Genomic DNA, 11,639 nt, shown 5'->3' with positions numbered 1-11,639 from the left:
CTCAGATAATGGTACAGTATACAAAATGTATGTATGTATATACCGTGTAGGTTGAAAGAGTCAAGAGTGAGATTTTTCAAGAATTTTCCTGATTTCGGGATTTTCTTGTCAGGATATTTTCCTGATTTGTAGAAAATTTGTCAGGATTTTTCCCAATTTCGACATTTTTTTGTAGGGAGGTTTTGTGATTTCAGGATTTTTATTGAATCCCTTTGGAATTCCAGAGGTTTTCTGTAAATCTGTTCTTGCCTATCAAGGTAGATGTAGAACAAAAGAAAATGGTATTTTAGGGGTGCCTTTAGGCAAAGTTGTACACTTGTACAAGCATATTCCATAGTCCCTACGTTGTTGTTTTGGGCCCTCTGTGAGTCTAAAACCCTTTTTGGATTATTTTGTGGATATTTCATTTTCTCCTAATCTCGCCCTTTGAAGAGTAGAAAGATTAAGTATAATTTGCTTGCTGCAAGAATGACGAGATAATTTTTTTTGGTACTTTGTATATTTTGGGCCTGATAAATAACATTAAAATAGCCTGAACATGAAGCACGATGCATGTAGGCAATAATAAGTTTAACTACAACTCCTATTGAGATGAGTGGAATTCATTGCCTCTTAATATGCATGCAAGTAAGGACAGGCAGTAAATTAAAAAAAGAAAAAAAAAAGAAGTAAAGTCTGTCACGGGCCAATGTGGCCCACCAAGCCGGAATTTATCTGGATGGGATGCTTGTCCATCGTAGGTTACTCCCCAGCCTGGTACCCATTAGGACTCCTGGGTGGAGAGAGGCAAGTGGGGGTGAAGTAGCTTGCCCAAGGACACAACATATGGCCAGCAGCTGGATTTGAACCCCTGACCCTCTGATCATGAGTCACGAACCCTAACCACTAGGCCACACTGCCCAGGACAGGTAGGGAATACTAATTCCCATAATTGCCTAGTTCTTGGTGTAAAGGAATTGAGATGAAGGCTAGTCCTTGACTTGGGGAAAACAACATGATGCGGTAGACACTTGTTGCCAATTGAGTACTTCATAGGTTGGGTAAGGATATTGGGCAGTTCGACAGAAGGTTGCATAAAGAAATGTCTGATTTCCCGTGGTTTCCCTTGATTCGCTTCACAAATATGCAAGGCAATGTAAACTTTTTCCTGTACTAAATCTGACAGTATACTATAAATTTCACAATTTTTTCCTGGTGTACAAAATTTAAAGATGCATAACAGGTTGCTTGTCACACTTTTTGATGACATCACACACTGCAGCATGTATTGGAACCAATGTATTGTTGTATTTGCAGAACGAAAGTGTTTACTTTCTGATTAGGTTACAAGCTATGCTAGAAATCATTTTTAAAAAAAGGCAACTTCCTTTTCAAACATGTTGTGAAATGGGCCAATTCATTCCCCTCCATTCCCCTCCATTCCCCTCCATAATCTACACATACACATGCATAGAACATTACATGTGAAGAAAACAGGATTTTTTTTTTAGTAACTAGGCACAACTCGACACTCTACACATCAGCTACAGACTTCGTCATCTAATGTGAAACACCCTTTTAAAGGGAATGTACAACATTTGCTTTTGCTGCAATTTTCAGAAATAAATGGATTTGGAGGATTAGTATGTTATAGCAAATATTGTTTTAAAAAACTGACTTGTTTCACGTTTTGGGCTTGTAGATGCTGGAAAAACCAAGAAACCAATCAAGTTCTTGTAGTCTGGTTCCCTGACACCACTTAAGATGAAACAGGGCTATTTATAGACTTGGGGGAAGTGTAAGGTCAGAGAATCAGTCTAGCAGGCTTGTACCCTTCACATGTGTGTAATCAATTGCAAAGAAAATGCGGAATAACTAAATATGAAAAATTAGGAGCAATTTTTGGAAAAAGTAGTTTTTCAGTCGGCCGACCAGCCTTGGAAAAATACAATTTTTCTTTAAAATGTCAGCACACCGGGAGCCACAACTTTACAGGATGCTATAGACTGTCATTCCCTAACAATCCAGTAAAGTATTATGTGATAATTTGATCATTTCGTTTTTTGATATTTGCATCGTTTTTTGATGTTTGCAAATGTTGTATCTTTCCTAAATGGTGTTACACATTGTGAAAATGCAGGCTAACCCTCCTGCTATCTGAACAGTCCTAGACAGTAAATAAGTCAAGCCTCTTCCCCTGACATGCCTTTTAGGCTAGTCACCATCAGTCAGATCATATTTCAAGCAAGCACTGTGTCCAGTCAAATTCAGTTATCAGACAAAAGCAGGCAAGTGGCACAGCTGGCTAATCAATCACTGACAGTCAAAGCATAGCTGTATCAAGTTACATAAACATTCACAGCCAGTCAATCCTGCTTAATGTAGGCTGGGAGCTCTTAACTGTGACTAGATTGATTTTGACTGAAAGGACAACTTTGCGAAGAATTTTCAGGCACAGAAATGTTCATTTATGTAAGGAAAACAATATAGATACAGGGGCCCTTTAAAATGTTGACACCTGAGCAGTCCAGCAATCAGCCCGTGGCAATTAAGAAACTTGTCTTTGTCCGGTCTCCGCTTACTGGCAAGCTAGACGACAGTCTTGTCACTACTGTAGTGGAATTTGCCTACTTGTGAGTAATGCTAATGAATATTTTAAAGTTTCATTCAATTGGGCAGATGCATTAATTACAGATACAGCCTTTGACCAGTGGGTATGTCTTCTATTGATTGAATATGTCTGGGAATGCATATTATTAGCTGCTGAATTATGAGGCTCTAAATAATTTTAAAAAGGAGACTTTAATGTCATTGTCTTCTCAGGTCGAAAAAGTGCACAGTGGTAATTTCTTTTTAACATGGTACTTGAAAATGAAATCTAAATCAATATAAACATTCTCTAAGAATTTTTGCTTTTAATGTAATTTTCAGAAATGGATGGATTTGGGGGTTAATAGTTTATAGCAAATACATGAATTGTTACCATGACCTGTTTAAAGTTTCGTGTTCATAGATTCTGAAAAACCAAGAAAAAAAATCCTGTTTTTGTAAGTCTTGTTCCCTGACCCTACTTCAGATGAAACGGAGCAATTTATAGACGTCTGGGAATTGTCAGGTCAGGGAACCAGACTAGCTGGTTTGCACCCGTTCCCAGATGTGTAACCGATTGGAAAGAAAATGTGGACTTACTAAATTTGGTAGATTGGAGGCGGTTTGAAAAAAAAGTCAGTTTGTGTCGGTATTTGAGGCCATGACACAGCGAACAATTTGCACTGCTTTTCAAAATAGTCTTGGCTTTAAAATTACATACATGTAATGAAATTTAATCAAATGTCTTTTCTCGGCCTTTGTTTGCAGCTGTTGTTCATGTACATGCTTAACGACGTCTCAAAGTTGATGAGCTGATAAAATATCTTCACTGTCTAGAACAATCAGGCAAACTGATTAATGTGTAGTTTATATGTCGCTTCTGATCAAAGTAATTTGTTCATTCAGTGTGTTGTGATCTGACTTCACATTAATCACATTACTTAACAATAACAGACTGGCTTACATAGCTTAGCAAAATCGTTTGAAATCAAAGCTGCAATTGCGTTAAAAAGTAATTTTGTTCATTTGTCAATAATTAACAGTTTAAAAATTGTCTTTCTAAATGCCAACTCTGTAGGGTTGATCCTGCGTTGTCCTGGCCATATCCGGCAAGTGAGAAGCCTGCTGATTGTCAAGAGTTCAACTCCCATAATTTACAGGATTCACAATACATGAGCTCCATCTACTGTTATGTGTTCAGTTGAATAGGTCGCTTTTTTTTTTTTAACTCATGGTCAACTTCCTGTTCCAATCACCTGTGCTTCATTGTCGTGTGGAGTAGTTTACAAAAAGGTCATTCTATAAATTAGGAGTCCACTTTTTCCTGTCCCTGTTACATCTGACATTGATGATTTTATAAATGTGAATGCAGTCCCTAATGCAGTTGTCCTCCAAGAGTGATTACGAATAGCAAACTAACTACCAAAAACATTTTAAAAATTTGAAGTCATTCTTAGGCCAAAAAAAAAAGGGCTCTGGTTTCTGTTATGCGCACGCGTCCCCGTAGCCATGTGCGTCGGCAAAATTAAAAAAGTTTCTTTTCAATGTAAGATGATGTCTCAACTCTCAAAACCGCCAGACTCACTGGTTTGACTGGAATCCTGCTGCTGCACAATTTTAATGTGTATTTAGATGGGGTTACGATCGAGTATAAGCTTTATGTGGCCTCTCTTGGCTCCCATATATTTTGCACTAAATTTAGTCGGGCACCACTTGCAGTCATCAGCCGACATTTGAAGGAAAAAAAGTATAAAAAAAAAAGCTGCGTCGCCGCACCACTTTTGGGTAAGCTCCATACCAGAAACCGAAGACTTTTTTTTTTGGCTGTAAGGTAGAGTATATCATTTGTGGCTATCCAAAAAGTAACTGACGAAATTATTGTTGAAAGCATACTTGGTTTAAAGATAGTAATGGCACTAAACTTTCTGTGAAATTATTCTTTCTGACATATTGTCATTTTGAAGAAAACAATAAAAGAAGGTCATTTCCGAAGATACCTTTAAATATGCGTTTTTGGAAATTTCCGTTAGTAGTTTGTTTTTGAATGGGTGCGAGCAAGCGTTGACACGACGCACACGCTCGCGCGGTTGCTATAATTGGTCGGTTCAGTTCGTGACATCGCGCATCTACAATCGGCTGAATGAGAATGTGTCACGGATGCTGATTTTGGACACAATTCAAAACATCACTCAGAAACTTTTGACTTGAAATGGAGATCCTAGAATATTTTTTTCTCGGAATGTACAGCATTCACTGAGCTAACACTTCACCAGGGCAGTTGTTAAGCACCTTTCTTTAGGTTCTGAGCATTTTTGTTCAAACGGAAAAAAAATTCACAAATGACAAATGATATACTCTACCTTATAATGAAACTTGAATGGCAAATGACAAAGTTCAGCAGTAAGTAGGGACAGGAGAAATGTCACACTTTGGACCCGTAATTTCTAGAATAACCTACATGCAGGCGTAGACTAGATTGTGTAGGATTAAAGATAAAGAAAACATTTTACAATTTTAATTTGTACATTTTAAGTAACAAAGCAGACATTTTGAGGTTGTCTCCTAGATATTAAATTGAGAATATCAAATTTTTGCTTGGAATTTCCTAAACCTGAAATGCAATTCATTCATTATTTATCCAAGTACATTAATCGGATAGTCTCTCAGATGAACACTGAATAATGCATCACAGGACTTGATAGAGTGGCCCATGCAGGAATGCTGTTGTAGAGTCATATAGTTTGAAATTGATTGATTTTTTCGTTTTCTGAAGTGCTCGTCGTGATATCAATCAAGCCCGGTCGAGCGGCAATAATGGTCATAGAACAGGGGGAGGCCCCCAGGGGGAAGGGGGCTTATATTCTCACGCCATTTGTCAACTCCTCATGGTTACTTAGGATGGGTGATTCCCCCTAGGTGATCCCGTCTTGTCACCTATTCGTGCTGATTAACAATTTGTTGTCAAGCTTTCTCATCAACTTCTGTGAATTCCACATCTCAGGGTCTATGGACTTTGCGTAATTATGTACACCCACGTAGCAGTACAAAGCCAAACATTAGTCATTGAGGAATCCGTGAGTAAATTTTTTCGCTGAGTGCCAGTGTTGTAGTTTAGTCACTTGAGTTGAGTCCGAGTCTCAAGACACTTGGGTTGAGTCTGAGTCCCAGTCTTGGTTCAAGTCCAAGTCCGAGGCCGAGTCCCATTTGAACAAAATTGATGTGCATGAACATGGACACACATCCATGTAAGCGATGTAAGTGATGCATGTGCGCTGTCACGGGAGATAGGGATGAGTGCATTTAATAACAAACATTACTTGCGACACCACATGGGGAGTGGTTCGGCATGTGGTTCATGTGCTTAACATTCGTCAGCATTGCTTTAACTTCACTTTCGGAAAATAAACATGGACATTTTTCTTTTTAATGAAAATTCTTTAAAAAAACTCGCGAGTCACAGGTCGTTAGCGTCAAGTCCTTGTCATGATGGTCTAGTCAGAGTCTTGAGTCTTTTGCTGATGTGACTCGTGTCAGATCTGAGTCAACGAAATTGTGACTCGAGTCTGAGTCCTGGACTCGAGTGATACAACACTGCTGAGTGCCCACACTCAGGTGTGTTCCTCTCTGGTGGAGATGCTACAAGTTTGTGAATATTTGGTTGAAATTTTCGGGTGCAATCTATGTTCCCCAATACCCCTGTTCCCTAACCCTAACCCTAACCCTAACCATCTCTAACCCTAACCCTTACCCTAACTCTAAGGTTTTTGGGGGGAACATAGGTATTGGGGAACATAGGTATTGGGGAACATCGGGTAGACCCTGAAATATTCACATGCACTTCTAGCCATGAGCATGAACCAGTGTGCATGGGTGATGTATCTTTTATTGGTTCTTCGGAGGACAACAGCGTAATATATCATTCCTACTTTGAGTTGATTACCGGTAATAAAAACGGGATTTGATTCCAAGTAGGGCTTTCACTTTCAAGTCTTTTGTAATAAACTGTAGATGGAATTTCAGCTTTACTAACGGAAGCCTTCAAATATCTGTTTGTATAAATACAGCTCACACTGTACAGGGAAAGAGTAAAGTTCAGGGAACCCGGATTCAATCTAACATCGATTGATAAGCAAGAACTCGTCTTTTATGTGATGTTACAAAGAGCCCACAGAAGTAAACCATACAACGTAACTTCCTTTTCAGATTGCAATCTGCTCTTACAACAGATTGATTTCATCTATAAATACTGGAAAGCAAAGGTCATTAATGCTCGTTCGTACATATTGGCTCCATGCACCAACAAGAGAGGGTGTTTTTACCACTTCTGAGAGTCCCGTGAACTGTTGGGGGCCACTGCCAGTGCCGGCTGGGAGGGGGGGGGGGGGGGGGGGGGTGGGGTGGTAAACCTCATTCATCAATAGAGGGCGCCCTTTTCCAAGAGTACGCTATTGTGGGACCTACCAAGAGTTGGAGGCCATGCCCCCCAGTGGAAAAAGTGGGGGGGGGGGGGGCCAGGGGGGAATGCCCCGGATTTTGAAATCTCTGATTTCTCCCACCATTAGTATAAAAAAATTAAACAGCCTAGAAATATAACACATACTGTACAAGTATGTAGGCTTACATACAATGATACACGCATATGGGAGTACACGCACATGTATGCAAGTAAATATACTTCATGGCATTTTGTCAAGAACTTGGTGGTTTTGAAAGTGTGTCATTAATTATGTCAGATCATAATATATGCCATTCAACCATAATTTGGAGAGAAGACTAAGAGAGTGAAGTTACCTGTCGATAGTTGACATCTGGGGCTATATGTCACGGAAGTGCCAACAACAGAAATGTTTGCTTTCAGCTTAAAATAAACAGGGCACCAGTCAAAGTGTCATGCAATGTATATTGCTCATGATTAATTGGTTCACAGGTGAGTTTTGCTAAATGCCTAGCAAAATTTCTGGCTCCATGAAATGAGACCATATTGGTTCCTAAGCTTCACTAAATTTTAAAAAATGCATCCAGATGGGATTTTTTATTTTTACTGATATGCCATTGCAATTATCAACGATTCTTTAATGCCACGGTTGGCCAGCTATGTTCAACCACAGTCGACTGCCGATGACACAACGCATCCCTCACACCAGATTGGCCAATGACAGTTCGCGCGGTACCGTTGCATGCGAGCATGGAGACATGTCAGTTGGACACGCTTCAGTGGGCTTGCGTGTGGCCTCGTCACGGTTGATTGGGCCCGGGGTACACTGTTGTATTACCAAGGACTGGATTGCTAATTGCACTTGACACTGCTGTTAATTAAACCTTGCCTGACTTTGCACGGCGACATTAAACAAACATTTTTAAAAAATTCATGCATGTAGAAATATTTCCGAATAGGATAATCCCACAACCACAATTAAAAGCTATTATGGAGGCGGCATAGCACTCTTGTGCATGGCATACACATTCTTAAATGTGATTAGCTGACATGTTGTCAGTCCTATTGGGCGAAGGATTCAGGGTGACCGTAATGTCATGGCCAAATTCTGCTAAATGCACTTCAAAAATCTGTCAGATTTATCAAAAATATGCAAAATTCCACCAAATTACTTGAAATATGCTATAACCACTTAAAATCACATGCAGATGTTGTAGTTTTGCCTTAATTAAGGTTCAAATTACATTATTAACAATCTATAGTCACATAAAAATGTTATGAAATTGCGTATATTTCAGGGAAAACGTGGTTGCGCCACGATGAAATCCGGTTCCCAGTGAACCTCAGCACCTAGACTAGCCAACCTGTCCCATTATGCAAGGGTTTGTTTGAAAAGATGAAAGCTTTTTCACACAAATGTACCTTATTTTCAAATTTGCTATGTTTTTCTGTCAAATAACCAATTTTGCATATTTCTGCCAGAAATCTGCCAAAAAAAATATGTTCTGTCAAATTTTCTGTCAAACTCGTTTTTTAACCAAAAATCTGTCAAAGTTAGCCAAAAAATCGGCTAAATTGGTCACCCTGGAAGGAGTATCCAGTGAGCTCATGACCCATGCCATAGTGTGGTGCCGCTGCCGTTATGGCGGGTTATTGTGGCAGATGGATTAGTCTGCTAATTCTTTATTATAAACACCAGACAAGACAGCATGCCATGCCATGCCATGCCTGTTCACATGTGGTATGGGACTATCGGCTTCGTGCACATTACAGCGCATCCCAAAATGCCCGCAACATTTTTTTTTAACACCGCTGTAGCATCGCGGCGGAAAGACGTACCGCCCTTAGTTTCATATCATTTTAAAACTTGGAATCATAACTTTATCCCTGATAAGTATTGGTTTGGTTTTCAACAGGGTTTTGAAATTTCTTGTGTTGAAATAAAGGCATGTCAAAAACAAACTCAACCAATTTCAAGGAAAATTAATCATGCGCATTTTTCCTAATGTTGAACTTCATGTTCATGATGTGAAGATCTCGTTGCCTTTTACTTCCCGTGTTTCCTTTTCTTTTCGATCCATGTAGACTACACCTGGAATAAATTCACAGTATTGTTCTTCGTTTCAAGTTCAATATGTTTGAATATAAATCGATTATTTCAACAGCATGTTGACTTGAGTTTGCATCTGATGTACCGCATCATCGATTTCCCTTGAAATCGGCTGAGTTTGTTTTTGACATGCCTTTACTTGAGCACGAATAATTTTGAAACTCTTTTCAATATCAAACCAATACTCCCCAGGGATAAAAATAAGATTCCAAGCTTTAAAATTGTATAGAAATAAAGGCGGTACGTGTTTCCGTGCCGACCCTACCAAAAAAAGTTGCGGGTATTTTGGGTAGTACCCTCACAACGGCTACAGATATGAACATTTGTAGGGACAATAAACAGACATAATGGACCTTTTCCGTAACACGCCTTTTACTGTTTGTGTAAATCATGCTGTGGCACTGTGTTTCTCATTTGCGTAAACACGCGCCCGTGTATCCAGAAATACGCAAAGTGCAGTGTAAACAGCATTTGGAAGTAGAATTGATTTATTTCTCAGTGGCCCAGACTCTCATGAATATGAGCCTCTTGTCTCATTCCACCTTTTTTACCGTACTCCATCGAAAAAATAAACCGTCACCTTTCAGTATTACATTACAGGCCTCTCCCCACCTGAAAGCTTTCCGCAGATACCTTGCGTTTTTTGTAAACCAGACCATGTGCACACGCATGCAGTTATTTATTTTGTTTCTGCGCAGGACTTGGGGGTACATTGTGCGATGCATTGTTTCCGCTGAACGATTTTCAGTGATCTAGAAATGCGGAGTTGAGTTTCTGATCTTGACTGCCGCAGAAATGCACTGCCGGCTCTTACATTCGCATTCAGAGTCACGCTTATTTTGTGTATGCGCAGGTCTGTCTAGTACCCTTGCCTTTTTGGAAGTCGGTCAGGGCGTGCATATCTGCACGTACGCACGTGTAGGAGTCAATACATACCGGTATACTGAGCCCTTTGTCAAATATAAACTAATATGCTTACAATACGATAAGTTAATTTGCTGATAATATAATTGAAAATTTCACGTGGGTTGTAATATACAAGTCTTTTCCACTGTTATTTGTTATAATTTGTATGGTGCATTACGTATTTTTCGCATTATTTCAGCATTTATAATTGGTGACAGATTCTGTACAGTCACAGATCCAAGATTTTTCAAAGGAGCGTGGCTGGGGTGTTGAAGTCCGAGATTAAAGGGGGGAGGGTGGATTTGGCTTTGCAGGTAACGTATAAAACGACAATGAACAAAGATTCCCAATATTGAGTGACATACATGTACATTGTATATAATTCAGGTAAATGGAGGATATTTAACCAATTAACACTCGCCTTTGAGGGGTATGGGGGTGGGGTTGGGGGGTGGAGGAGGGGTAGCCCCAACCACCCCACCCCCTTTGATCCGTGCCTGTAGTACATGTATGCCAATACAAAAACCCTAAACAGCTATCAACACTATTTACTCATGAACAAATTGTAAAATGGCTGAAGTCCTAAAATTGCAATTTTGATCAACTGAGCAATATGGAATTGGAGTAGAAAGACATCTCGTATTCCACTTTAACTAGTGAAGGGCAAAACCTAATATTGATTTACATCACCCCGACGCAAATGTCATCTTATGAATAGTTTAATTGTGGTACCCGCGGCTACATGTACCTCAGATTCGAACCAGCCAACTGATCACGCAAACTTGGTGGTCGAGTGGTAAGACGTCTGCACTAGAAAGCAGGAGGTCGTGGGTTCGAGTCCCACCCGAGAGATTTTTTTCCAACTTTCACTCGGGAGGTAACACACTGAGTATACAGTGTTTATATGTCTGTGAAGGGCAAAACCTAATATTCATTTACAACTACTTAGTTATTCTTAGAGGACAATGAGTTGGCTAGTACAGTCGACCCTCGTTAATACAAACTCAGCCGATATAGCCAAAATGTTTGTTATATCAGAATTTTGTATTAAGTGGAGTGCCAATCCTATTCATTGTGCACATAAAGTACAGTTGGGACACAGGCTTTATGTTTGCTATAACTAGTATCTGTATTAACAGTGTTTGTATTAACAAGAGTGGACTGTAGATTCATGTACTTGCGCAATATCAAAATAATTACTACACCACCTTCTCAAAGCTGTTCATAACTTAAAAAATAAAATTATGATTACGGTAAAGCTGGGCACATACATTAATGTAAAAAATGTGTATGTCTTTACAAAAACTCATATACGAATCTAGAGTAGGCCCAAAAAAAAAATAGTTCTGCTTCCGATTACATGGCATTTGAAAATAGTGTAGGTAGGTAGGGAAATAATTTTTTTTGCCAATTTTTTTGTGTACGATCACATGGAGGCGTCTGCGGGTAGTCAAGAGTAAAAGGTAGAAATTGATGGTTTTGGTTGTTTTTTCCCCTCATTTTTCCAATAAAAAAATTAGGGTAGGGGCTGTCAGAATAGGGTAGGTAGGGAAACCGGAAGCAGAACTATTATTTTTTTTGGCCTTATCTTTTTTTGGGTGGCTTGTTCCGCTTTGTAAA

This window comes from Patiria miniata, unplaced genomic scaffold, assembly GCF_015706575.1.
Source record: "Patiria miniata isolate m_02_andy unplaced genomic scaffold, ASM1570657v1 HiC_scaffold_10, whole genome shotgun sequence".
NCBI lineage: Eukaryota > Metazoa > Echinodermata > Asteroidea > Valvatida > Asterinidae > Patiria > Patiria miniata.
The sequence above is the reverse complement of the archived record's forward strand: the minus strand, read 5'-3'. Positions refer to the sequence as shown.